General features: G+C 38.7%; 1 protein-coding gene across 3 annotated transcripts in view; it reads left to right on the plus strand.

Annotated features, from left to right (window-relative positions):
- The window catches only part of PTPN4 (protein tyrosine phosphatase non-receptor type 4), a 112,656-nt gene that overhangs the window by 14,389 nt on the left and 72,972 nt on the right, over nucleotides 1–25,295 (plus strand). The gene's annotated exons all lie outside the window — the stretch shown is intronic.

A 25,295-nucleotide genomic window follows, 5' to 3' on the forward strand; every position in this document is an offset into this window, starting at 1 on the left:
TGATGTACTCATATCTTGATTTACTGACCTTATGACAACAAACTGAAATAATGGCCTCTTACTTGAAGAGGTTTGTGGTGAAACCAGCTGAGGTTGGTTTCTCTGGAAATGAACGCTGCTACTGGTGGCCTAATAGGACAGACAAAAGGCCGATCAACAGGAACATCTGGATCTGACTGTCAAATGGACTAAGGTGGCAACACCACTAATTACAGCTCACTCTTAACATTTGTGTCCTTGTTCAGATTTACAGCATATTTCAATAAGATTATCAGTCTATTATGCTATATATATATTTATCAAAATACAGGGAAGCAGAAAGTATCAATATGTATGGAACATAAGATTTGAACAGGTAAGAAGTGAATACATATCATGGGATAGTTTAAAAATTGTATATAACTTGGACTCCTAACTGCTTACAACTTTTTTAATGAAAAGTAAATTTAAAATATTATTTCAGTGTCAGTCTCTGTTTTAGAAAGAAAACATTGGTTTCTATATCAGTTCAATTGTTTTTGAAGAGTCTTACTTGCTCTCTGGAAAGTCATCTTTCAGTTTGTAACCTAAAGCTAACTAAGCTGTCTAATAGACAGGTACAGCTAAAAATGTATAGGGATCTTTCTTCTCCTTTCCCTAGGCCCAATTAAACATTGGCTACTGTGTATAAATATTTTTCTTCTGTAGCAATTACTGTTCCAAGACCTACACGGATGCCTGGTAGTCATTTTCCAGAAGATGTTAGCTTAGCCATGCACAGTTAAGCCCATGTCTCCTCAGCTCTTCTCACAGCTGTATTGACTGCTATTGACTATAGCAGTAACACATCCCTTGAGCACTGCAAACCCTATGAAGCAAGGTTATCTATGGCTATGCAGATTCCAAAGTGCATTTTAAAGATATAATTATTCTAAATGTTATCCATACTTTGCCTTTTTAGGGGAATGTATACCTTCACTGGCAGCTTAAGAGTTGTATTCACACAAGCTTAAGAGCATGTGGATAGGTGGGGCTGCTCCCTATACCTGTGGGGAGCCTGCAGCATTCCTAGGGGGAGGTTGTTTCCTCCAACTGCCTTTGCCTTTCCAAGTCCAGTGCCACCATCTCAGTACATGTAATGATCTTCTGTCACCAGGGTGTGATGGGGGTGTGTGCTCATTGCTGGTGTGGGTTGATAGGCTTTAGATTGGCATGGTGCAGCAGAAGCAATCATACAGTGGGTCAAGATCCAGGATGCTGCATTCAAATAACTCTTAGAAAGATCCAATAATGACAGATGTTAGGAAAGGAAGGACCAGATCCTGCTTTCTTACTCCTTCAGCTGCTGCTGCTTTTCTGATTTACCCACAACTGGGCATCAGTTACAGGTCTTTGGACTCCATCCCTGTACAGTTACATGACATATTCAGCTGGGAGGAGATACATCAAGCAGCTACATAATCAACTTGGCCTTGACAACCCACCCCCTGCTGCCTGAGCTGAAAGCTTTAAGCCAGTTATGTTGGATGCACTGGCATGAAACTCTCCATAGCACAACCACTGTATTTCCACACATCAGAATATCATTCTTTGTCTTTCATTGGCAAAAGTGGCAATGATTATTTCCAATATAAGTTTATCTATTTGGACATGGACATCTGCAGGATAAGAAAAATAATTGTGAATTACAAGTCTAGACTCCATCAATATTCTGGCAAATAGTAAAACTGAGCACACAGTAAGAAAGTTAAGTAAAAGTTCTGCTGCAGAGGCAGAGGCAGGTTGTAGGAAAATGTATTAGCACCAATTACAACAGTCTTTCTTTTTGGAAAGGTCTGCCAAAGTCATTGATCAAGATAAAATCCAATCTTTCCTGTGATTGTGTGCCAAAGATGATATGCTTAAGGGATAATAGAATTTATGCCAAGTTCTGTGGGATTCAAGGATTGCTTGTTAACTAGAGGAATTTTTTTTCTTTGAGTTGCATAAATTAACCTTTTTTCTAACAATTTATCTTTTGTTTATGTGTTACTGTTCCTTGTTCATTTGTACTGTCATCATCATTCTCCCCCCACCCCTCATGCACTAGTCACTTTTCATACCACAGGGAGAAAAATTTTGCATCAAAAAGGCTGGCACAGCACGTGCTGCAGATAAGAACGGGAGTGCTCACTTGGATCAGATAAAAGATCCGGAACTCAGTAATCCTGACAGTGATGAATAACATGGAGACGTGTAAGACTCGTATCCTGTGTACAGTGAACCTTCCTTGATGTAGCCACATACAGACTGATTATAAATCCATTCCTAGGTTTGTTTGGTTTTAACATGTAGGTACTGATAGCTGTAACTTTTATCCTGTAGAATATTTAACTATTTTTAAATGCTCCTGGTAAACTGAAACCCAAAAGCATTCCTGGTATCTTTCAGTCAAAGAAATACTGGGCTGAAAGAGGAAGGCACTAATGTGTTATCTTTTAAATAGAGTGCATTGTATAAGCTTAGTGTTCATTTTCTGAGCAAAAGAAAGAACGAACATAAATTTGAAATTGTGAGGATCATGTTGTTGATACATATGGATGTAACTATTATAAAAGACCTTATTCTAATGCCAGTACCTGATAAGAACAGCAAGAGATGTATGACCAGTGTGGGCTGCTGCCACTGACTCACTGTGTAATGACAGGCAAATTACTTGGTTTTCTGCATCTTGTTCTACTCCTTTATAAATGAGAAATAGTTTCCCAGTCAAACTCTGAGATCACTGGATAAAAGGAGAAATTTTTTGTACGCCTACTGAGTATATAAATTTGAAGATAGAAAGTGCAGCAAATACCAGGTTCTGTGGAAGTCTTCTACCAGTACAGACACAGTAGGATGAGTCTTGCTGCTCATTATGGATTGTATTAAGCCATGTTGTACTTTTGAAGACCTCTTAATGTACAAACAGAGAGAGGGGTTTAGGTCAGATTTAGCACTTCAGTGTGTATTCTGTTCAGTTTCTTTCTGTAGTTAAGCACAGCTTCAATAAAACGTCTCTGATGTCTGCATTGGTAACTACCATTCCATTTTGTTTGATACGCCAGACATTGCACCGCCTTCAGATGAAACAGTACAGGGAGCCTTTTAGAGTAGTTTTCTGTCAATCTCCATCACCTCTGTCACGTTATGTCTTTGGCTGCATTTTATCACTGAATTTTCATGATGTTTTGGGGAACTTGACCTTTTCAGAATTGTCTGCATTGACACTGTAGTCTTAATCTGTCCCCTGGCACCTCCTGAAACAAAATACAAATTAATGATTCAGACACCACAAAACAAATCACACGCCACTTGTTTCTTCCCAATGATTCTTCATTGTCATTGTTTGCTGTATTGTATGCAAGTCCTTGTGTGTTCTGTGGTGAAAGGGACCTAAATAATGCAGGAAATTTTAAGGGAGGTCTTTAGCAGATAAGTAGGGAAATGATGCAACAGTTTCAGGTGTATATATATATATGATGATTTGGATAAAAACAGATTGGCATTATTTCAGCACTGACATATGGAAGTTAACAGGTTTGATTTATGCTTTGGTTTTTTAATAAAGTCATACTTTTATTGTGATAGTCCATAAGTAGCTGTGGAAGTGGTGGGGAATACATGAAATTTCTGGTCTCCAGTGCTTCAAGGAAGAATGTGCTGTTGTCTCTTTTTGTGACTGCCCCTCTGTTTTTGCACCTTCATCTCTTTCCATTCCATTTATCATCATTCTTAATCCCCTTTTAATTTGCACACTTCCTTAGATTTTTTTCATCATTTGAAATGCTTGCTTTAGCTTCATCATTTAAAAAATTATTATCCTATCAATGATTCTAGTTATTACCCTATTTTATCTGGTTGTGTTCTGCCCCAAATTCAGTAAATACACAGTCGAAAGCTTCAGTTTTGAATTTATCTTCACATTTTCCTCATCTTTTCACCATTTTTCACCTTTCTGTTCTTTTCTGGAAATGGCTTTTAACAAAATGAACGAATGATACTCCCTTGGCTGGATGCTAATACCTTTACTCTTCTCCTTGTTTTGACCATGAGGGAAGCCTTCCTCTCCTCATGGCCACCTGCTGCCCTCCTTGTGCTGCTGTAGTGCTTTTGCCGCTGCACAGTGAGTCATATTGGGGAATTGGTCTGACTGAGGAATAATTTTGCCAAAATTGTATTGCTTATTTCCCCACTCTGGTTTACCATATGGCTGTACAAATGGCTATGTCAGCAGTAGGGAGAGGATGATGCAAGGCTGAAAGTGAGAGGCCAGACTCAGGAGTGGGTCAGGGATGCTGTGTTAGCTAACAGTGCCAGGTTATGTCAAAATAAAAAGAGTTTGTCAGAGTAAAGTGTAGTTGTCTGTGATGTTGTCGCATCCTACTTCTGGAAATCCTGATCTCTGCTGCTTTTTTCCTTAACCTCTTTCCCTCTCCCCCTTGCTGCTTAACATATTTTCCGAAGCTCCTTGTTAATCTCTTTCTTATAATAAGTGATCAATAACAGCATCAATAGAAAGCCTCAGTGGGCACAGGAGGTGGAGCCTGTTGTCCTCAGGATGTGTTGAAAACCTCCTATTTGAATCATTTGTGTGGGCATCATTAGCTAAACCTGTACTGTCACCCATAAAGTAATTACAGTGAGTTTTAGACTGGTAAGCTGTTGGGGTTGGATATGTATAAGTTAAAAAAAAATACTTAAATCAGTAGTTGTCCAAATCAGTATGGTATGGTACCTGCTTATTGTGAAATTTGAAAAACTTTAAGCCATTTTGGTAGAATCATTGGTAACAAAAAAAAATGTAATGCAACCTCATCTGCTTTCATAGTGTCTTTCCGGCAGTGACTGGATATCTTGACAACACGATATTTCATGTCCCTGAAATCAATCACGAGATGCTCTTGGTAAACAAATGCACTAAATAATCCCTTCCTTTTCCTAAGTCTGCAGAGATGCATTTCATTAGTTTGCAGTCAAGTTATTAACAAGCATCATAAAAATGTTTGGTAGTTTTTTCTTGTTTCTGTGTTTGTTGGGGGATGTTTGTTTTACTCTACAGATATTAAACTGACACTGAAATGGGAACATATACATCTGAATTAAAGTTATCTGCAAATACAGTAATTTTCAAAACTGGTCTTAGGTTAAAGCCCACAAAAAATATGAATTCACTTATAAATCCAATTCTGCGTGCTCCTATGTAATAGACTTGATCCAAGCCTGTATGTAATGGTGTGTCTGCATGTGTTGAAGTCTCAAAATGTCTCACCTAATGTAAGAATATCTTTTTGTTGTTCTTAAAAATTCATGTATATTTTGTTCCCTCTATTCCTGTACTTGGGAAAAAGTAAGAGAAAAAGTGGTGTTGTTTAACAGTATGATGCACACCATGGAGACAGTTTCTGCAGCTTGGTGTGTACATCCTTTCAGAAAGGAATGATATTAGTTACCTTCTGGTCAGTCATATGAGCTGTAGTTCATTGTCTTGTCCATGACTTCTTTCTGGGTATCATAATCCCAGTTACTGACTTTCCAAATTTCCATTTGTTTCTAGGACAAAAGAATCAATGTTTGGTTCTTTAAAAGATTGAGCTATGAAGTAAAACAGGAATCTGAGCTTAATGCACTGAAACAAACGTAAGCTCACTCAGGTTACACATGATCATTCAGTATTGGGTTTTTTTCAGTAAATGGGTCATTTTCCAAAGTTTAACACCAAGAGTTCATGCGCTGTCCTGATGAAAGTGAACCACCAAATTCCAATGTCTTGAAGTATAACTCCAAACTGGAAATGGAAAGCAAACTGTCTGTGGCATATAAAGTGTAAATAAATATGACATTTTGTGGGTTCCTCTCTAGACCTTCTCCCAAAATATCCTACGGCCTTATTATGTGTATGCTTGGGGATCTGATGCCTGTGTCATCAGGCTGGCAGCACTCCTCTGGGAGCTCTTTCCATCACCTTCCTCCTGTTCTCAGTAGTTGTATAATGTCTTTTTAGCCTGTACCAGTTCTGTGTTGCTGGTGCCTGCTGGTAACATAGATCCTGCTGCCTGCTCTTTTCCATAAGCCCTTGAACACGGTTCTTTTTTCCCAACTGAAAGGAAAGCATGATCTTCATTCAGGAGTTGTTCTCAGTTTTCTCAGGTAATACTTTTCTTGAATTGCTGCCAGTGGAGACAATGATTGTGTTCTCTTCAGCTAAATGTTGCTGACAAATTTTCAGTTTTCTGTATGTCTCCTGTTGCCGTACCTAGATTTCATATACTTTCCATAGATGTTGTGTTTTTATCTGTAAGTGTTCTGAAAACAGGCATTTAAGTAATAGCACTCTGATCATCTTTAACTCTGATATAGTTACTCTGGAAAGCAATTTTTTATTCTCTTAAACTCTCAATCATATTCAGTAGAAAATTGAGAAAACTTCTTATTGAAGCCAACAAAACAGGAAAACAAGCTAACTACAAAAGTGAATTTTAGATAAATGTTCAAACACCTACAATTTTAACACTTTTCTCATCCCTTGTGGTTGAGACTAAAAATTCATCAGTCCATGGAACTGCAAGATGAAATGTAAGAACCAGATTTGTAGTGGTATTAAAAGTTGCTATGTAATGGTGGCATGGCTACTCCTACTCCAGCTACCAACATCTTCCCATATCATGTTTCAGCGGTGTATTACAGTAATCTTACAAAGTGGCTTAATAGAATATATAGTGGCAAAAATATTAGTGGTCAGTCCTAGATTTTTTGAGTTATTTTGCCTTAGTGACTGCCATGTGACAGAGATGTACATGTAGTATAGCCTATATATCTGTTAAAAACCAGAGCCTACCACAAAGTATGCATAAGCTGTAGGTTTGGGTGTATGTGCTCTTGAGTTACTTATTTTGGATTTCTTGAGAGCTAGATGAGATTTTTCTGCACTTTCATGAGCTCTGTCAGCACTTGTTCAGTCTAGTTGGCACCTTTTCATTTCTCTCTGTTTTTTTCAGCAGATTTTCTTACAGAAAGGCGGATGATCTAAGACTGTGAAGAAATTCTAATTTGTGTTTCTCTTTATATACTTCCAGAGGACAGATGGACACGTCTGTTATTTAATAATGCTTATGTTACATCCTTCATGAAGAATCAGAATAGCTCCTAGCAGTCTGCCTGCCTGTCAGTAGCAGACACAAGCTTCTTTTATGTTAAGACACAAGCTGATTTTATGTTAAATAACAGGGATTTCTGCTCTCTGGGCTCTAGCTTTAAGAATTTGAGAGCAGCAAATTCTCAGATGGACACTGTAGATTCTTCATAGTTTTAGCTGCTGAGAAGCTCCCTCAGATTTTTCGGTGACCTGGTAAATAAGCATGCTGTGCTGGTTCTGGGAGAGTGGGGGCTACTTTTCATAAGGTTAATGTAGTGGTGTTATTAAGCTCTTTACCATTGCGTCTCCCTCTGATGTACATAATAACATCATGCTCATCATTCTTAAGAAATTGCCAGAGCATCCTGACATCAGCTTCTGCATCTGGAAAGGACAAGCCTTGATACCTGTCTCTCCTCTGAATAGTCAGAACTGAAGAACTCTTCAGAAACTCTTCAGCTTGAGATACCCTGCTGTGGACTAATGCTGAAGGAGTGTCATGGTGCATGGAAGTGGCCGCCCACTGTTCCACGGGCAGTGCATATTCCTGGCAGCGTCAGTTCAGTAACTGTGTGATCCATCTGGAGCTGCATCACCTTTGTTCTCTGGTTTCACGGACTCCAGTATTGGACCCACTAACGCTGACTTCTGAGGAGAGGACCTCTTCCAGCAGTGGACAAAGCTGAAACTTGGCAAACCTTTACTGGACTGTAAAAGGACTCATTCATCTGGTTTTACTCTCTTTGGAACTTCCTGGAGCTACCAAAACATTTCCAGTCACGGGTCACCAGGATCTCCTTCCTGTGATCTAGGGAACAAATTGTATGTTGTCACATCTTTCCACAGAAGGTATTAGCAATTTCATGGTGTGGTATCATTGGTGTTAGTGTGCTGACAGTTCTGACACTGTTGAATTCTCTTGTTGTTACCCCATTTCAACAACTGCATGGTTGTACCTAGGTGATTACTCCATATGTGTCTGTCATGGCAACAGACACTTGCTGAAGTGTACTTGTTCTGAAGTCAGTACTGCTAATGCTGCAGATGTAGTGGCTGGAGTTCAGAAGGATCAATTCAATCTGGATTTTGTCGGACAGAGTGCTCTGCGTAATCATAATGCATATGTAGTGGTTTCAGATCTCCTTTTTTATTCTGTTAAAGAATGTAGTTGCTACATTTGTTCCCAGGTTTAACCTGTAATGGGAAAAGAATCCTTTCCTTTTTGTGGGTTGAAGTTTTTTGCCTCTTCATAATATGGCAAGGTTGTTCATCTCTGTCACTGATCCCCTGATTGTTTCAGAGAGGACATAACTGGGAAAACTGAGCTAAGAAGCCAGTGGTTTTGGTTTGACACTCTGCCCTTGGTGAGCCTTGCTATTCTGGGCTGGTCTGTACATCTTTGTAAAGAGGAAGCTTTTTGCTACCTGAGTTTACCAATGCAGTTTTGAAAATACTGAATTTCCTAAAGTCCCGATTTAAAGTACTTCTTGTATTGAAAGACTTGGTTCCCCAGAAGAACTGAGTCTGATCCATGACACTCTAATGGGTCTGTCATGCTCTTCGGAGAGAAAAGTGACTGTGTCTCATCGGTGAGTGTGGTGGCTATTGCTTGAGTGATACTAGTGTCTTCATTTTAATATCTCTTCTGAGCATTTATGGGAGCATGGGGAAGAGCTTTGTGTCCTCAGCTAAGCATAGTACCGCTGTTCAGAGAGACTCTCTCTGCAGACCAACACTCCTGTTGCTTCCACCTGTGGCTCCTGCAGCTGCTTCTAGGGGAACTGGGCTGTGCTGCCGAGCTGCCAGCAGGGAAAGTGTGTGTGAATAGACACTGGAAAATAGCAGAAGCCAGTTGCTTGGTTTTCTTTGTTAATGTGCACATTCCATATCCTGCCATATGTCTCTCTTCTGTAGCCTTTTAATTCTGGGATGCTATAGATGTAAAGAGTTTGGGAAAGCTGAGTTTAATTACAAAAGAGGGCCTAAAGAAGCAGGTGTAAGAAAGCCTTTGGGCCTGACTGCAGGGGTATATGAATGAACAGAGTTTTTAAACACAGTGCCCAAGAGGAGCAGTGCAGATGTGCTGACTCTGAGAGCTTGTTGCCTTTTAATGCCATCTTCATTTGTATATCGGTACATTGTTCCTTCTCAGTGCACTTTTTACAATATTTTCACTGTAAAGAAAAGATGAGTCTAATCTTTTATCATCCAAGTGTCTCTTCACACTCGGAATTGTAGAATTGTTGAGGTTGGGAAAGACCTCTAAAGATCAAGTCCAACCATTAGATATCCATGTCGAGTTTGATAGATACAAAGCTTTCTTCTCTTTTTAAGTATCAGAAAACTTAACTACTGGACTTACTCATATCACTGTCAACATGTTTGTGCATGTTGACAATAAACTTGTACTTAATCAGTTTTCCTTCTGGGTCTTCTGTTCTGAAAGTCTTTTTTCTGAAGGAGGTTGTCCCTAAGCATTACAGGCATTGAATTAATTTTGTTGATGAAGATAATAGAAAAATAAAGTAGGGAGAAGTTCTAAAACACAGATTTAAGTCAAAATGTATGCATGCAGGAGACAGGGTGAAGTAACTTGACTTTGCAGGTTCTTTACAGGTTTTTGTAATGGTGTGGAAATCTTTCTGTGTACCACATGTTAAAATGTGTAAAATTTAAAAGCCTTTTAATGATTTTTGGTAATGCTGCATAGGTGATTATGTTGCCATCCATCTTTTCCATTCATAACCATATGGAAAGCATCTCAGCAGAATACATGAGACCCTTACACCTGTGACTGACTATGGATGTACCTGGCATCTCTGTATGAAGCTTGGGAGCAGACTTGGGCATTGTTCTTGTCTCTTGGCTACAGTTTTTCTTCTTGCCTCCTGGTGGAACTTGTTTGATTTTCTGTGCATTTTGGGCACATTTGTGTGATTTCTTTTGCTGCCATCTTCTGTACCCACCCCAAAGGAGTAGGGCATCGAGTAAGCCAGAGGAAAATTGAAATGTGACTAGAGAAATGGACAAAATGTAGGGAAGGATTTGAATGATGAAGGGAATTGAACAGTTAGAAGGGGGACTGTTAGGGCCTTGAGAAGGAAAGAACATACATGGAAGAGATCTGGAGTATTTGCAGGAAGTGAATGGTACAGGGACTGATGGTTTTAGTGATGAATTATTACCTTTGTAGCTTCAGCATGGCTACGTCATCAACCTGTGAATCTGACCCATGTTTGTACCTGCCTTTCCAGGGAAAACAACAGGAGCAAGAGCCAGGCTATTTTGAGATTACTTAGTTAATATATTATTTAAATTGTCTGATGAGGCCTAATGACTTTTAAAGGACCCCATTTGAATGTCTGACAATATAAACTTAACAGTTTTATGTTCAGCTTAACAGTGTGGTATCTCCACTGTCCATTGTTATCTATTACTTCTGTCAGGAATCACAAAAGACAAAAAAAATCTTGCTTTTCATGTCAAATATTTATAGAAGGATTCTCCCAAGGGAAACCATGTGTCTTTATAAAACAAGAAAGTATATGGAAAAAAATTGTATTTTTTATATTATCAACTTAATGAACTGGTTTTTGACTGTAACGGTATTTATAAAAACTCAAATATTCATTATTGTAACTTGTTTGCATTTCTGTGCAAATCTGTGTTGATACCTTTGAGCTTTTTATTGTGACTAAATGAACTCTGAATGTAAGCAAGAATTGTACTGGGAAATTTTACCAACTGCATTTTCCTTTATATAAAACATAAATGTCTTGAGAAAACGCTTTTAGAGCTTTTGGAAAACGAATCCAGAATTTTCTCAAAACTTGCTTCATTCATTATTTTTGAGGTTTGCTTACTGAATTATTCTTGCAGGTAAGATTTCTTATTTGTTCAAAGTAGCACTATTGGTGAGTAGTAATCACACCTGATCTAATGGTGACATTTCTTCTAAGGACTGCCAGTAATTTGGTGCTGGCCCAGGCTTGACCCCAGGTTGAATTCAAGATGTTCCTTCCTTTGACTATCAACAGCCTCTGTGTATGGCATTACTCAGAGGCAACACTGGACATACAGTCATTTGTGCTCTGTACTTTGAGAGGTTGTGGCTTTTTTGTCTTTTTCTCCCACAGTAGCTTCTGTTCCCTTTTAGAAAAGAGAAATGAATCTGTCCCAGAATGCTGACTGCTTCACAGTTGAGCAAAAAAAAATGTGTTTAATGATGGATTTAAAGGAAAGGTATTTAAGGAAGTGGTGATTGTACTCGCTGGCAGCTTCCCTTCCACTTCTTCTATAGACAACAGCCAAAAATCTTTATTCTAACCTTTACCAAAAGGATAAGAAACTGCTAAACTTGGTGCATTCTGAAATCTTTTGCTCTGTAGGGACACTTACGTTTATAATTGCTGTGAAAAGATTTGAAATTTTGGCTCTACAGGCTTGGAGGAGTTTCAGAGTTCATTTGTTGGAGATTTGCATCTCCACAAAGCAATTCACACTGCAAGTATGGGTCATAGAGATCCTTGAGAACTGAAACGCTGGGCAAAAAGTTGTTTACTGACTAAGTCCTCTGCTGTGTTTGGCTTGAGCCATAATTACACCTGAGGATATAGTTATGTCCTAGATTTAAGGACTGCAGCACAGTTTCTGTGCTTAGTTCTGACTGAGGAGTTGTTGCCGTCTTTCATAGGGGTGGGGTTTAACATCAGCATGTCTGCATAAAGCTTGTATGAATTTCCAAATACTGAAGGTCTGCTATCATAAAAATACATTGACTTGTGTAACTGAGACGCTTCTCAGGTAGCCTTGGAGTCAGAATACTGTTGTATAAAAATAACAAATGCGGTACCAGGGTGAGTTTTACACTGTGACTGTTTCTTATGCTGTCATTGCAGAGTGGCTTAGAAATCATGACATGTTTGTTTTTTCTTGCAGATTCACATTACCTTCTTATTTTGACCATGAAATTCCTTTCTGGCATTTGTAGTGTGCCAACTTCGCTGCAGACAGGCTCACTAAGCCTTTCCTTAGGTCTCTGCTGTCATGTTTTCATAGGCTACCACATGCTTCCAGTGTTTGTTACGAGTTTGAAACAGAGAGACTTCCAACATAATCACACATTACGGGAAGTACTTTTTCAGTAGAATGAAAGGAGAGCTGAGAACACCGAGGAAATTGGTTCAAATCTGTCATTCAGACCTGCTGCCTTGCATAGCCCCTGGCTCAGCAGAGGTGGGGCTCAGGAGCTGAGCACTTGCCTGGGGCAGCAGAGAACTCACTGCAGGGAAAATGGGACGGCCCTGCAAACTTCTGGTTTCTAACAACCTGGGGGCTATAATTGCTTCTGTTCTCTTACAGTAATCTCTATTAGCTGCAGTATAGTGGAAGACACTATCTAAATGGGGTTTTTGCCAAGGATTTTGTAAAGCTGCTCTCTGTTGAAAGGTGAATTAGTTTGCATACAAGGCTCTTAAATCTACAGCTTTAGTCCTTTGACTTCAAGGACAAAAAGAATGCTATGTCCTTAGTTTTAATATAGTGGGAAAAGGAACATGGCAGTCTCTCCTGTATACAGTTGAACAGTAAAGTAGCATAGGTTCATTTTTAACAGTAATTTTCTGTGCACGTAGTAGGATTCGCTGGCAAAGAAAGCTAAATTAATCAGTGGATTAAGACGACTTCTGAGAGCAACTATTGTGATTGGATTATTTTATTGTGAAGATGCAGATGTCAGTTATAGGCAATATAGTAGAAAAGCTCATTTGTGTTAAACTTACTCAGAGTTTAGTGACTAGGTATGTAATCATCTCTGACAGCATGGTTTTCTTAGGATTAGGCTTTATTGAGAGGAAAAAAAAAATTGGTTCGGTCTTTCATACTACAAGTTGGAGAAGATTTGCCATGATGACGTGTGGGCTTCTGTATTGGGCTGTGGTTACAATGAAGTTGGCATTTAGAGTTGTGGTAGGGGAAAAAATCAAAACCTGAACTTGCTCCCATCCTCGCAGCTGAGACATAACTGTGTGCTTTCAGCTGCAGCACAGTGAAGAGGCTCAGAGTGGGGATTTGAACCATACTGCAGCTTTAGTGACAGAGAACATATTTTTACAGGGTCCTTCCACACCTCTGGTTGTGTTACAAGGAAGAATCGAGGTAATTTGATTACTGTCAAGGCATCGAGAGGGCCGATGGGCCCTTCCTTCCCACATTGTGTTGTGGAAGGGGGTGTGTGCAGGAAATCGATTTGGCCAGATGAAATAAAGTTCTTGGGAGCAGCAGAGAACTAAGTAAGTGCAGCTGAAGGCCCTGTGATATGCAGGTGATTAAACTTCATTCGGGGTTTTGTTCTTGTTTAGAGGTGGTAAATACGTGAGAGAAAGCATAAATAGCAGTGTGATTAAATAGTAGCATGACATGAAGCCTATAAATAGCCTTTTATAATTTTGTAGTACTTTCTCCTTTTAATAGCCTTTTGCTCTTTAACTTCAGCGTACACAAACTCTGCATGGGTGGGTTCATTTGCCCTTCTTGGCAATGTTTTATTCCACTGGAGTTGTGATGTTTCTTTTATTGCTTTGTTTTTAGTTGAATAACTGGTTGTACCATGGTTAGGTGCCTGTTTTTTCAGTAGATGTGAAACTTGATACTGAACTGAGCCAATATGATAAACAAGTATTAAAGCCTCTGTGTCTTCCTGAGCATGAATGCATTAGAGGAGATGGTAGAAGTTGTTTTCCTTCTAAAAATAAACTCAGTAAATAGTAGAATAATTGCATTTAATTAATCTCAGACCAACCAAATTGAAAGTTTCTTGCTGGTTCTGAGTGGAAGCTCACTGTAGAAGTTTCCAGCTCCAAGCAAAATAGTCAGATAATTTTTTCTCAGTTGATATTTTATTAAATGTAAATACACTAGATGGCTTTTTCTTTATAGAAAATTTATACTCTATACCTGTAAAGTGATTTGCTAATATGCTAGTAAAAGAAATTTAACTTCTCATTAAAGGTCTGAGATTGAATAGATGAGCTATATAATACAGAAATACAGTTTCAGTGAATTTTAGTTTCACTTGGGTAACATGGTATCTTTATTCTGGAGCTGTAGTGCATTAAAAACTCTGTCTTTTTAGCTTTTTTGCCTTTTCCAATTGTATACCTTCAACTTTGTGCCTTTACTTCTTGGATGTAGGAATGTAGGGATTTCTGCTCCCCACCTCCCCCCCACAGTATATTCATAGTTAGCCTTGACAGTGTTATGTTGCTTTTCACACCATTAATAGTGTCTGCTATTTTTGTTAGGTTAATTTTGTGGAAACTTTCAAGTATTACTGTCTAATTTTATAAAGAACAAAAGCTAAAAGGAAGAAAACAGTCATATTCAGAAACAAAAAAATAAAACTTTAAGGGTTTTTTGGAAGTCTGGTTTGATGAACCCTGGTAAGAATGATAAACTTTTATGTAACTTCGGATCTTGTCTTTCCTCTTGCATTATGTTTTCATCCAGCTTTTTTTTTACAGATGCTTCTGTAAATTTGTCAATTTATTTTCAAGAGAAGAAAATCAATCCCAAAAGGAAAAGTATTTTTAGATACTCTTAGACATATGAGTGAAGATAATCTATCTTCTTACTCATTTGTGTCCAAACTTGAGTGTAGTTTAACAATTTACAAAACTCTGAATGCATAAAGATGAGTGCAGGAGGCTTTCAGTCTGCATGTCATAAACCCTGACAGGGTGTGACTGTTCAGGTCAGTATGCCACAATTTTGGAAAACTTGGTTTGGCTCAGAGTTTCACTTTGTAAGAAGTACAGATACAGTTGTTACAAAGTGGGTTTGTACAATTTACAAATAGGGAGAGTATAGACATCTTTAAGATACTTTGCTGAAGAAACTAAACCCACAAAACTGTGATTTTTTTTTTTCTTTTAAAAATTCCATTGCATGTGAATGATTATGAGATTTGATTTTTTGAACATGAGTCAGATTTACTCAAATAATTTTGAGTTTCTAGTCTTGAACTGACTTGAAAATGGAAATTGTTTCCTATAAAGAAAGTCTTTGACAGGAGGCAGAGGTAAGTCAGAAGAATACTTACTTACGCTGAGGCGAACTTGAAAAATATAGTAAATAAAGAAATAAATAAAAGGATGCCCTTAACAGTTGGGATGATGTAAAATAGGATGGTTCTTTTGCAACTGGGCAGGTGCACCAGCAAAACTGATCTTGCCTCATGCAGGAGCAACTTGTTCCAGTTCGCTGGTGTGCTTTGGGGTCTCTTGAGTGCTCATCCCATGGCCAGCCAACATGCGCCCTGCTCCCTTTCACAGCCACAGCGCTGTGGAGAGGCCAAGTGCCCGGAGTGCAAGGCAGGGTGGCTGAAAGCCAGGGGCACGGATGGAGTGAGGTCACTTCTCTGGGCAGCACTGCCAGAAGACATCCCTTGGTTTGTTTTCTGCTGGAGGAAGAAGCGGAGTTGGCAAGCGTTTTCCAGGCAGGTAGCCAGATAGGCATTATTTTAGTGTTTCCAGCAGAAAATTGGTGGGTTTTGGCAAAACTGAAATTTTCCACGTGAAAATTTCTATTTTTTATGGCAATGGCATTTCGGATTAAAAACTAATTTTGATGGAAAGTGTCCAGTTGGTTACACTGAGCCATAGAATTAGCATCTGCTGCGCTTAAATCTATTGGAGATAATTTGGCTTAGGTTTAGCAACTCTGAACAAAATATACAGACAACTTTTCCTCTCCCTGTCTAATACCTCAGTTTTAGTGCCAGCCAAAATTCAACTTGAAGTTGGCTATGAGTAGAGTAAAAGCTTTTTCTGAATTTTGCTGGTTTGTTTTCAGTTCAGACTGCCTTTAACTTCAAAGGCTTCACAACACAGATGCCATGGCTGGAAGTACAGCTGCCAGTTCCTCTGGCTGCCCTGGACCTGTGGGTCCTTCAGCGTGCAGCAGTATTGATGTGTGGGTGCTCAAGTGGCTCATAGCAAGCCCACAGATATTATCCATCATATGTTTTCTGTCTGTGTTGTTTTCAGATAATTGTGGTTGAGGCTTGTACAGCATACGAGATATGGGACTTGTGTTCATTTACAGGCACGTCAGATTAGAACGTGTAACTTTGTATCATTTGGTGTTTTACCCCTTTTATCTGCTTAATTCTGTACAACTGTTGAAGACCAGCAGTTATTTGCACGTAACTTTCCTTTTTTTGATTTCTTAAATTGTGTTTAAAAAGCCTTCTTATTTGTAGATGGAAAAGCTGAAATCAGAACCTAATTTTCACTTGCTACGTTTCCTCGATTCAGCGTGTGTAGTCAGGCTGTTGCTCAAGTTTAGAGCTGTTGATAATTAGTGTCATGAAAGGACTGTACTTGGTTATTCTAGCTACAGGCAGTTGAGCATTGTCATTAAAAGCTCAAAAATTTAAAAGACTCCTTTTATATACTAAGGAGCTTTTGTTTTCTACTGGGTCTGTAGAGAACTGTAAAGTCCTTTTTTTAATAGGTGAAGAAGTCTTCTTTTAAGTAATATTGGAAAGGGGAATCAAATTTAGTTATGCCTTGATACCTTTGAGGAAAACTGGAGGAAGGAATTTGGATTTGGGGGGTTTGAGGTGGGGGGGTCTATGTTCTTCCTCTCCCTCCCTCCTCCCCTTAAGCAAGATAGTAAATACTAAGTTGTTATCACCTGGTGCTTCTGATTGTACTTTGTCTGAACTTGCATGGATTTCAGCTCTTTTTTCTTTTGATAGGTAAATATTTAGGCTTCCTGATATTAGAGTTGTATCAGAGCCAGATTTCCCTATAATGAAAGATCTATTTAAATGTACTTAACCTAGTTTAGGAACACATTTTAAAAAGTACTGCAGATTTATTTTGAGAAGTCTCTATCGAGATATTTTAGTAATGTTTCGTTATAGTCTTCATTTATTACATCCTATTATAGCATTGAGTCATAAAAGCAAGAATAAGAGATCCAGCTCCAGGAATGGGAAGAGTTAGATGTTGTAATCATCTGTGTGGGGGTCATGGATTAGCATTTTTAATGCTATTTTCAAACAAGGGCAGGTTATGGATAGAATCGAGTTTAAAATAATGGAGGTGGAACTCACTTGGAAAACTTTTCTATTTATTCCTAGTAATCTTCACACATGATAAACACCTCCAAATATCATAAGCGGACAGCTGCATACTAGGAAATGAAGTTTTATGTCCTATAAATGCATTTGTATATTTGTTTAATTTATAGTATTTTTTAAATATAGGAGGATAGTTGAAGTCACCATTTAGTGATATTTAAACAGTGCTCCTGTTCCTGGTTTTTTGTTATTTTCCTGGTAGACATATCATTTACTGACTGCTTCAGCTATCTGTCCTTCCACAGGGATTGGTTGGCTTTTTTTAAAGTAAGGTTAGATTTAATTTTTTTCCCTGCTAGTTTTGTCCTTTCCATCCTCAATGGCTTGTTGCAGGAGTGTGGTCTGCTGCTGCTACAGTGCCTCTGTGTGTTTGCTGCCTGGCCCCAGCTGAAGTGTCGTGAGTTGTGCCATGGCCACAGCTGTGCACCCGGGGCCTCTTCCCTCTGTGGCCTTCCTGCCTCACAAGCTGGCACTGCTGTAGCTGGTGCTTGCCATCAACTTGTGTTTTCACATAACAGGCCTTAAATGATAGCAATATCATTATTTAAAGACATTTCTAGCCTCAGCTGCCTTCTCTCTGTTTCTTCACACAATGATACGGCTTTCCTAAACCATTCTGTAAAGGAGTCACACTGTGATCAGGTGATTCCTGAAGATCAATTACAGTCCATTGCTTAACAGAGCGATAAATGTGCTTTTTTTCTGGTTTCTTAAGGTGTGTATGGGTGTATTGCATATTGTAGAGAAATTTTCTATACTTTTGCTCAAAAGTAGTCTCTGAAACCTCATGTGAGGTTCTTTACACATCTTGTTCAAATGTATGTGACTTGTTTCATAAAACTTCCCTAACCTGAGTAGCTCCTAGAAATGAAAAGTCTTCAGGTCAGAAACAAAACAGCTGCACAAATTCATATGATGTTTCCAGTCTGATTATGACTTCAGTGTGTCACCTGCAGGACAGATGGGTTTGTGTTGGTTGTGAATAACCATAGGTGCTGGCTGTGAAGCTTTGCCTAAAGGCACGTGCACTCTGGACATATTTCTTGCATCATTTGAAAGTGATGCAAAGGTCCTGCTCTTCTGCAGTATTGGTATCAGTGGGTACTGAGCCATGAGCTGGCAGGAACTAGCTGGAAGGAGGCTTTCTGTTGTCTTTGCATTTGTTCACACTCTGGCCTGTAGGACTGTTGCAGTGAAAAGGCAAGTGGGGGCCCTGATGAAGTAGGATGGGGGGAAAAAAGGGTCTGACTGTTTTAATTCTAGCTCTTTCTTGGCTGCAGGCTTTTATTTTATTGGTCGAATTTCTTCAGCATCTCTGACACTCTGAAATGGTAATGTGGTTTGGATGGGTGTTCACTAAGAGTAAATTTGAAGCTTAAAAATGGGTTTAAAATGAACCATATTGAGCTGTTTGGAATTTATAAGTCTATTTGCATTTTTTTTTTCTTTTTTTTTTTTTTTTTTCACTTTTTTCCTTGCCAGAGAAATTTTAATATCTTCTCAGGCTGTTATCTCATCTAGAGCCCTGGACAGTGAAGATGGAAAGGTTATTGTCTGCATGAGAAACATGACTGAGCATAAAAAGGGAGGACATAAAGGTTTTAGGTTCAAAATAATTGTCAGTGTTGATGGCATGGTTTGTAAGAACTCTTTTTTTTTCTTAGTATTGCTGTTAAACTGCCGGCAGTTGTTGTAATCTCAAAGTAATGAGTTTTATCTTGCTGTTCTGTGTTTCCTGAAATGTTACATACAGGAGTAAAGTAAAGCACATAAGTCTTCCTGTACTGTCCCACTTCAGACTCAAAACAGAGAAAGGCATCAGCTGAAATTGAGAGGCTTTTTTGTGAGTGTGGTGCATGCAGTTCAAGCATAATGAGTATTGACATTTAATTAGATACAAGTGTCATTTATAATAGGCTTCTCTGTTAGCTGTGCCCTCTTCTTGGGGGCAGGGAGGCGCAAGGGAGGGAATTGTCAAATTGTCCAAATAGTTTATTTTTCAGAGGAAATAGTTGCTTGCTACAGTACTATCTCAGTAATTTGCTGTATTCTGGTGTACAGCCTCCAGCTGTCTCTAACAGATTTGCCACTATCCTGTGTAGAGTGACTGAACACTCATTAGTTATTATTTTTACATTAGAAAGTATGAAAATCTGGGAGTGGCAGAGCAAGGTGTTTCATCTTTAACCTGTGCCTCTATTAGTAATTACGTGATTTTAACAGCAAAAATCTTCCTTGATATCACACAGCAGTTGTTCAGATTTGAAACCCCGTTTCAGAGAAGTAGATAAAAAGCATTATTTAAGGATGTCTTAATTTAAAAAGAAGTCCTTGAGTAATTTTTTAACTGAGAATACTTACTAATTAGGCATCAAGACTGCACTGAAATCCACAGCCAACCCCATGAAATCCTTATTTTCATAAAATGAGATGCATTAACAATCTTAGAAACTTACCTGAGTAAGTGGCTAGAGTATCAAATTAGTTCTCTGCTACTGGTTCATGTCTAGGAAAAGCTGATGGTGGAGGAGAGGGGCTAAATTCAACTTCTTTTCTCTCAGCTGTTGAGCTTTGGGCCCAAAATTTTCAGAAACTGTCATATATACTTTAAGAACCGATGCTTTTTTTGTTATATTTGGCTCTTCCTATGATTGATGATGTGGAAAAGGAGGATTTAAGAGTACCTTATTCATTGAAATGCAGGTGAGATAATGGATATTTTGAGGAGCACATGAGTATGTTTCTCTTCATGGCTTTCAGAAGTGCAGTAGGATTTTCCTTTGCTGTTCTGTGCTTCTGGCATCCATGAGGGATTTGATCAAGCAGGTCAGAGTGTCTGCAGATAGCAGAAATCTTGGAGGAATGTGTAGAAGCAGCTGCATATCAACTAAATACGTGTACTGTTTTCACACAGGAAGCGTGGAGACTGCTCAGGGTCAGGCTGTAAGGAAGGATGCAGGACCCCCTGACCCAGGAGCAGGAGAGTTTGGAGTCTTGGAGCTGCCAGCCCCATGCAGGTACCAGGCTAAAGAGACCACAGTCCGGTTGCCCACCAGTGGAGAGAAGTTGGGGAGTCAGCTTCCTAACTTCCAAAGCCAGTATCTCCTTGTATCCAGTGCTCTCTTTCCACAACTGTCTGGGAATGCAGTCGCACTGAAGAATCAGTGGCTGTAGTTACATTGCACAGTCCCAGTAACTGTCCCAGTTGGTCAACAGTAAAAATGTGATATCCCTCTTTTTCAGGGAAAGTTTTAGGGAAAGTTTAGTAAGTGGCCATACGATAACTTTTCAGGAGTTATATGATCTTTCTTAAGTAGAATGAATGTGGTCAATTTATATATAACTGATATTATATAAACTTAGGAATAAAACAAAAGGGTTTGATAGAGCCTGGAATCACTAATGATGCTGTTGCCTGGCTAGAAGTCTTGCTGGAAGCCTTGCACCTCGTGACTGCAAAGTGAAATAAGCCAATGTTTACATATCAACTTTAATGAATGATGGATACTTTCCATTATTTGGTCAGCAGAAAGCAGGAAGGAATCACAGAATCGTAGAATATCCTCAGTTAGGAGGGACCTGCAAGGATCATCGAGTCCAACTCCCATTGGAACAAGTTCAGGATTGTAGTGCATGGGTCGATCCACTTAAATGAAAATGCATTTCTACTCTGCTTTTTTTTATAAGGAATGTCCTGAAGCTGTGTACTGTATCAGAATTGCTGAAAGCTTTCAAAACAAATTTTAGAAAGATAAAAAATTCAAACCTTTTCTTTGGACTTAATGTGGAATTCCCTCAGAAATGTGTGCAACCATTTGTTTAGCATTTTCAAACTAGTTTGAATTAAAACATTTTATGTGGTATCACTAGCATGTTTTCAGTAAATGTATATGAAAATGGGCTCTAGGTGTACCCCAGGGTTTGTTTGAATTGCAGTATGTTGTATTACTCTGTTTAAACCTTCAAAATTGTCTTTGTATTTTTAATAGGGTTTTTTTTCGCATAGATGTAAGTATAAAATTAGGTTGCCTGGATAATGTTAGTAACAATGGGATCTGCATATATTCAAGCTGCATCATGTTATAAGGATGTGGGTCTTCTATGAGTCTGACCTACTTTTCTACTTCTTGTAAGAAATTCATGTAATGTGTTGGACCCAAACGAGCAGGTGGGCCACAGTGCAAATCCGTGCCTTCTGGGTTGCTAAAATAGAAGCTCCTAAACAAATGGAAATCTGGCAATGCGTGAGCGTCTTTAGCTGCTTTAGATGAGCCATGGAAAATGAAATTTCTCATGTCCTTGCATGCACATGTGCCTACAGTAATGTGTTAAGGTGGTTGTTTTTCTGTACATTACATCAAGAGTTCTTTCAAAGAAAGTTCACATCAAGTCAGCAAATTGGCTGCACTCTTGGATAAATTAAATTTCAGTTAATTACCTGCTTAACCAACTGCTTATTTATTAAGCTGCTTAAAATCAGTTAGTTTATTGTAAGCCCAAGCAAATTGTCGTTATACTGCATACATTTACATAACAGAATAAAGGATGCCGAAAATTCACTTGTGAAGCTTCTGTATGTTCTTTAGTGCCCTAACCAAGCCAGTATTGCAGGAATGTTCTGCCCTTTGATAGGGAACACTCCCTGGAATTGCTTCACCACTTGAAACCTGAGCTCAGGCAGGAAATGTACAACTTACTCCTTCCACAGACCTGAGAGGTAAGTGGAGTTACATTGCACAAGTTCTGTCCTTCTCCAGTTGCTGTAGCAGCATGTTCTTTTGATTGTTAATTCACACACCTGAGTATTACACGCTTAGCAGAAGACACTGAAAAATTACAAGCAGAAAACCTCCGTCATATGCGAGGATTAATCTTAAGTCAAATGTAAATAATCCACCTGCATGTATAAAAATATTTTAGCATAAGTGGCCAAGGCACTGCCCATGGCATGGATATGCACACACAGTAGTACCTTGCTTAAGTTAACCTGCTGTTTAAACCAGTTGTTCTCAATCTGGTTTTTTGGTTAAGTCTCAGCTTTTGTTTTTATTTCTATTTCTTTTGGGGATGCAGATTTTACTTTGTAAATCAGTCCTCTATTTGTTCCATACTATATTATATTTAGCTATAATATTTTTATTGCAGAAGTATGCAATGAGTGTAGCTGAATTTCTACCAGATTTTCTCATTTTATATATCAGTATTTGTTAGGAAATCAGCTATAATTTATAATCTTATAAGCAATAGGTAGCCATTTCACTATTAGTAAGTTTTCAAAATTTATAGCAAGAATGGCAATATGTGTTTGGGAGACATAATACTGTCTGTGTTCTTGGTGCATGTATTGCTGGAAGAAACAAGTAGTGAAGATGATATGGATACCATTTGGGGCCAATTACGCTGTAAAACAAGTGTGTCAGTAAAACCAGTAATTGCAGGGTCTATCTGTGCTTAACAACTGTGTCCTTTTTGTTAAGTGTACATGTGCTGATAGAGGCTTAAATATGGGTGGTGTGCATATGATTGGCCGCTAAGCAGTTCCGTGTAATAATCCTGGCAGATCTTAGAAGGAGGAGTATTTTTGAAAGTGTATGTGATGGTGAAGTGTTTTAACATATTCCCTACATAATTCCATAGTTTCTTTGCTGATACGAAGGGAAAGAGTAACTTTGAATGTGTTTTGCAGAAGACAGTCTTTTGTTACCTTCCTCTCTATTACTTTCATGGCTGTTGTATTTCCATTTTGTAGATGCATTTCAGGATTTCAGTCATTATTCTTGTAAAACTGTGTTCTGTGGTTGCAAAAACCTCTTAGTTTCATGCAAGAAACTTGTCTGCTATGAGATGGTGGTTCCAACTACTGTGTATTTTATGTGAGACATGGAATATAATGTTTCAGTGCATAATCTGAAAGTACAAAACATAGTTTCTTAGTCCATGAAGAAAACATTTGTGAATGACTTATGTCCAGCATGGTGGGAATATGAGCTTCACACCAGGAAGATGCTAAACTCCACACTGTGGAACAGCACGAGAAGTGTGTGTGTCCTATTTGTTTCTTTCTTCCTTAAAGTGGAGAAGGCATTGCCCTTCCAGTCTGCGAGCTACGTGAACTGTTGTTCTGGCCCAATATAGTTGCTCCTGTTTCCATAGCAAATTCATAATACAGTGCCTTCTTTCTTGAGTTTGATAATTTCATTTATGTACGTTGAGAAAAATCCAGTCGTTGTCTAACTATGCAGTGTTTTTTGTTTGGCTGGAGCAAGGATGATCTGTGTTACAGCAACACTATCTGTGTGATAGATCTATCTGTGTGATAGATCTGCAGGTTGGGTCTGTTGAAGGGACAGAGTGAATGCTTTCATGGTGTTAAAGGATTTTGAGGGTCACTGAGGGATAATGTTCTTTTTGCTCTCTCTTATGGATTTGTTGCTGTGTCTGAAACCCAGAAGTTTTCTGTCTAGTTTAAGGCGATGATGAGGAAGGAAGAAGTATTGCTGGTCTTGTCTTGATCAGCAAATAAGACAAAAATAGAGTAAAGAGCAGGAGAAAAGGTGAGACTTGCCTTTTTCGTCTCTTAAAACATGATGGTTTCTAGCTTTTAACAAGTCTTGGGTTTTTTTTTCCCTTCTGCTGCAAAACTGTATTGTTGAGTTAGACCCTCCTAGCTCACTACCAAATGGATTTGTGAGGCTTGCAGTACTTACTTGAAAGCTGACCAGTCCTTTGTGCACTAGTGTTTGTATTTGTGGAAAAGCGCTCTGAAGATTACACTCATGTTTCTTGGTTGATTTGTTACTTTTTCAAATCCTTGTAAAATATGCCTGCCTAAGGGTTGTTTCTGTGGTATGGAGAAACTGGTTTTAATCTAATTGTGTGCTTTTCTGAAACCTTCTTAGTTTCAGGTCAGCAGCAAATACCATCCTAAAGTCTTGGCAGTAGTTATCAGTTCTGCACTGATAATGCCAACCTTTGTGCCATTATGATTGGTAAGGAGCTTGGCTTTTAGATTGTGTCTGTGTGGCGGAACACTGTGAAATTTTATGTGGTTGGCTCAGATCACTGGTATGGAGCTTCAATTCCTCTTCTCTATTTAAGGTTGTCTCCTGCTTTATACTTTTGATATCTGTAGCAGATATAGCAGAAGCAGCCTCTCCATGAGGAGTTGTCAGATGGACTTTGTTTTTAGGCTTTACTTGAGAGCTTTAATGTTTGCAGCACAATTTTTCATAAATTGGTCATTAAGACACTGTCATAAATTTAGCAGCTGGTGGCTTTATCTGGTGTCTGTATCATTCAGTTTGTCATGTTAGTTTAGGAAAACAAAAATAAACTTGCTGTAGTTCTGCATGAGTACAGCGTTGCAGTTCTGAAGCCGGAGTGACTTGAATAGCCAAAATAAAAAAGCTGTCTGGTGAGGAAGCAAGTACTTGTTAATCTGAAAATGCTGGGTAAGTCAAAACTGAAGCATTTTGCAAGGATGGATTATTATCAAGAAGATTTTTTTGTCTGAGGTGTGTGGTCATACTTAAAGTGCCGAAGATGTGATCTAGAAAAGCAAAATACCTCAGGGGTTTTTAGGGCAGTTGCTCAGGAGGTTGTATGGAGGCAGTGGAAAGATGTAAAAAAAAAATAAATCTGTAAAGTCCCAGCTTGGATCTTGGTCTTCCACTTTCCCATGAGAGCCTATGTATCTAAGTTACCAACTTTTTAGGAGGGATTGATCTTTCATTCCTTACCCCCCTCCCTCTTTGTTTATGTATATAGGGGCACAGATGCCTCTTATGATCCATGCAAGCTCTCTAATCACTACTGGAATGTTTGCTGTCCTCTGCTAAATTCTCCTTTTTTTTTTTTTCATTATATGCTCCCTTCCCCCTCCTCAAATGTGAAGCTAATGTGTAGATGTGTTTGAAGGCTTCATAATCATATGCAAGATAAGGAAAATCAATCATTTTATATTCAGTTTTGAGAATAGCTGTGTTCTTTTACTCTAGTCATAAGGTATTTTATGTC

The sequence above is a fragment of the Aphelocoma coerulescens genome, chromosome 7, assembly GCF_041296385.1.
Source record: "Aphelocoma coerulescens isolate FSJ_1873_10779 chromosome 7, UR_Acoe_1.0, whole genome shotgun sequence".
In the NCBI taxonomy this organism is placed as follows: Eukaryota; Metazoa; Chordata; class Aves; order Passeriformes; family Corvidae; genus Aphelocoma; species Aphelocoma coerulescens.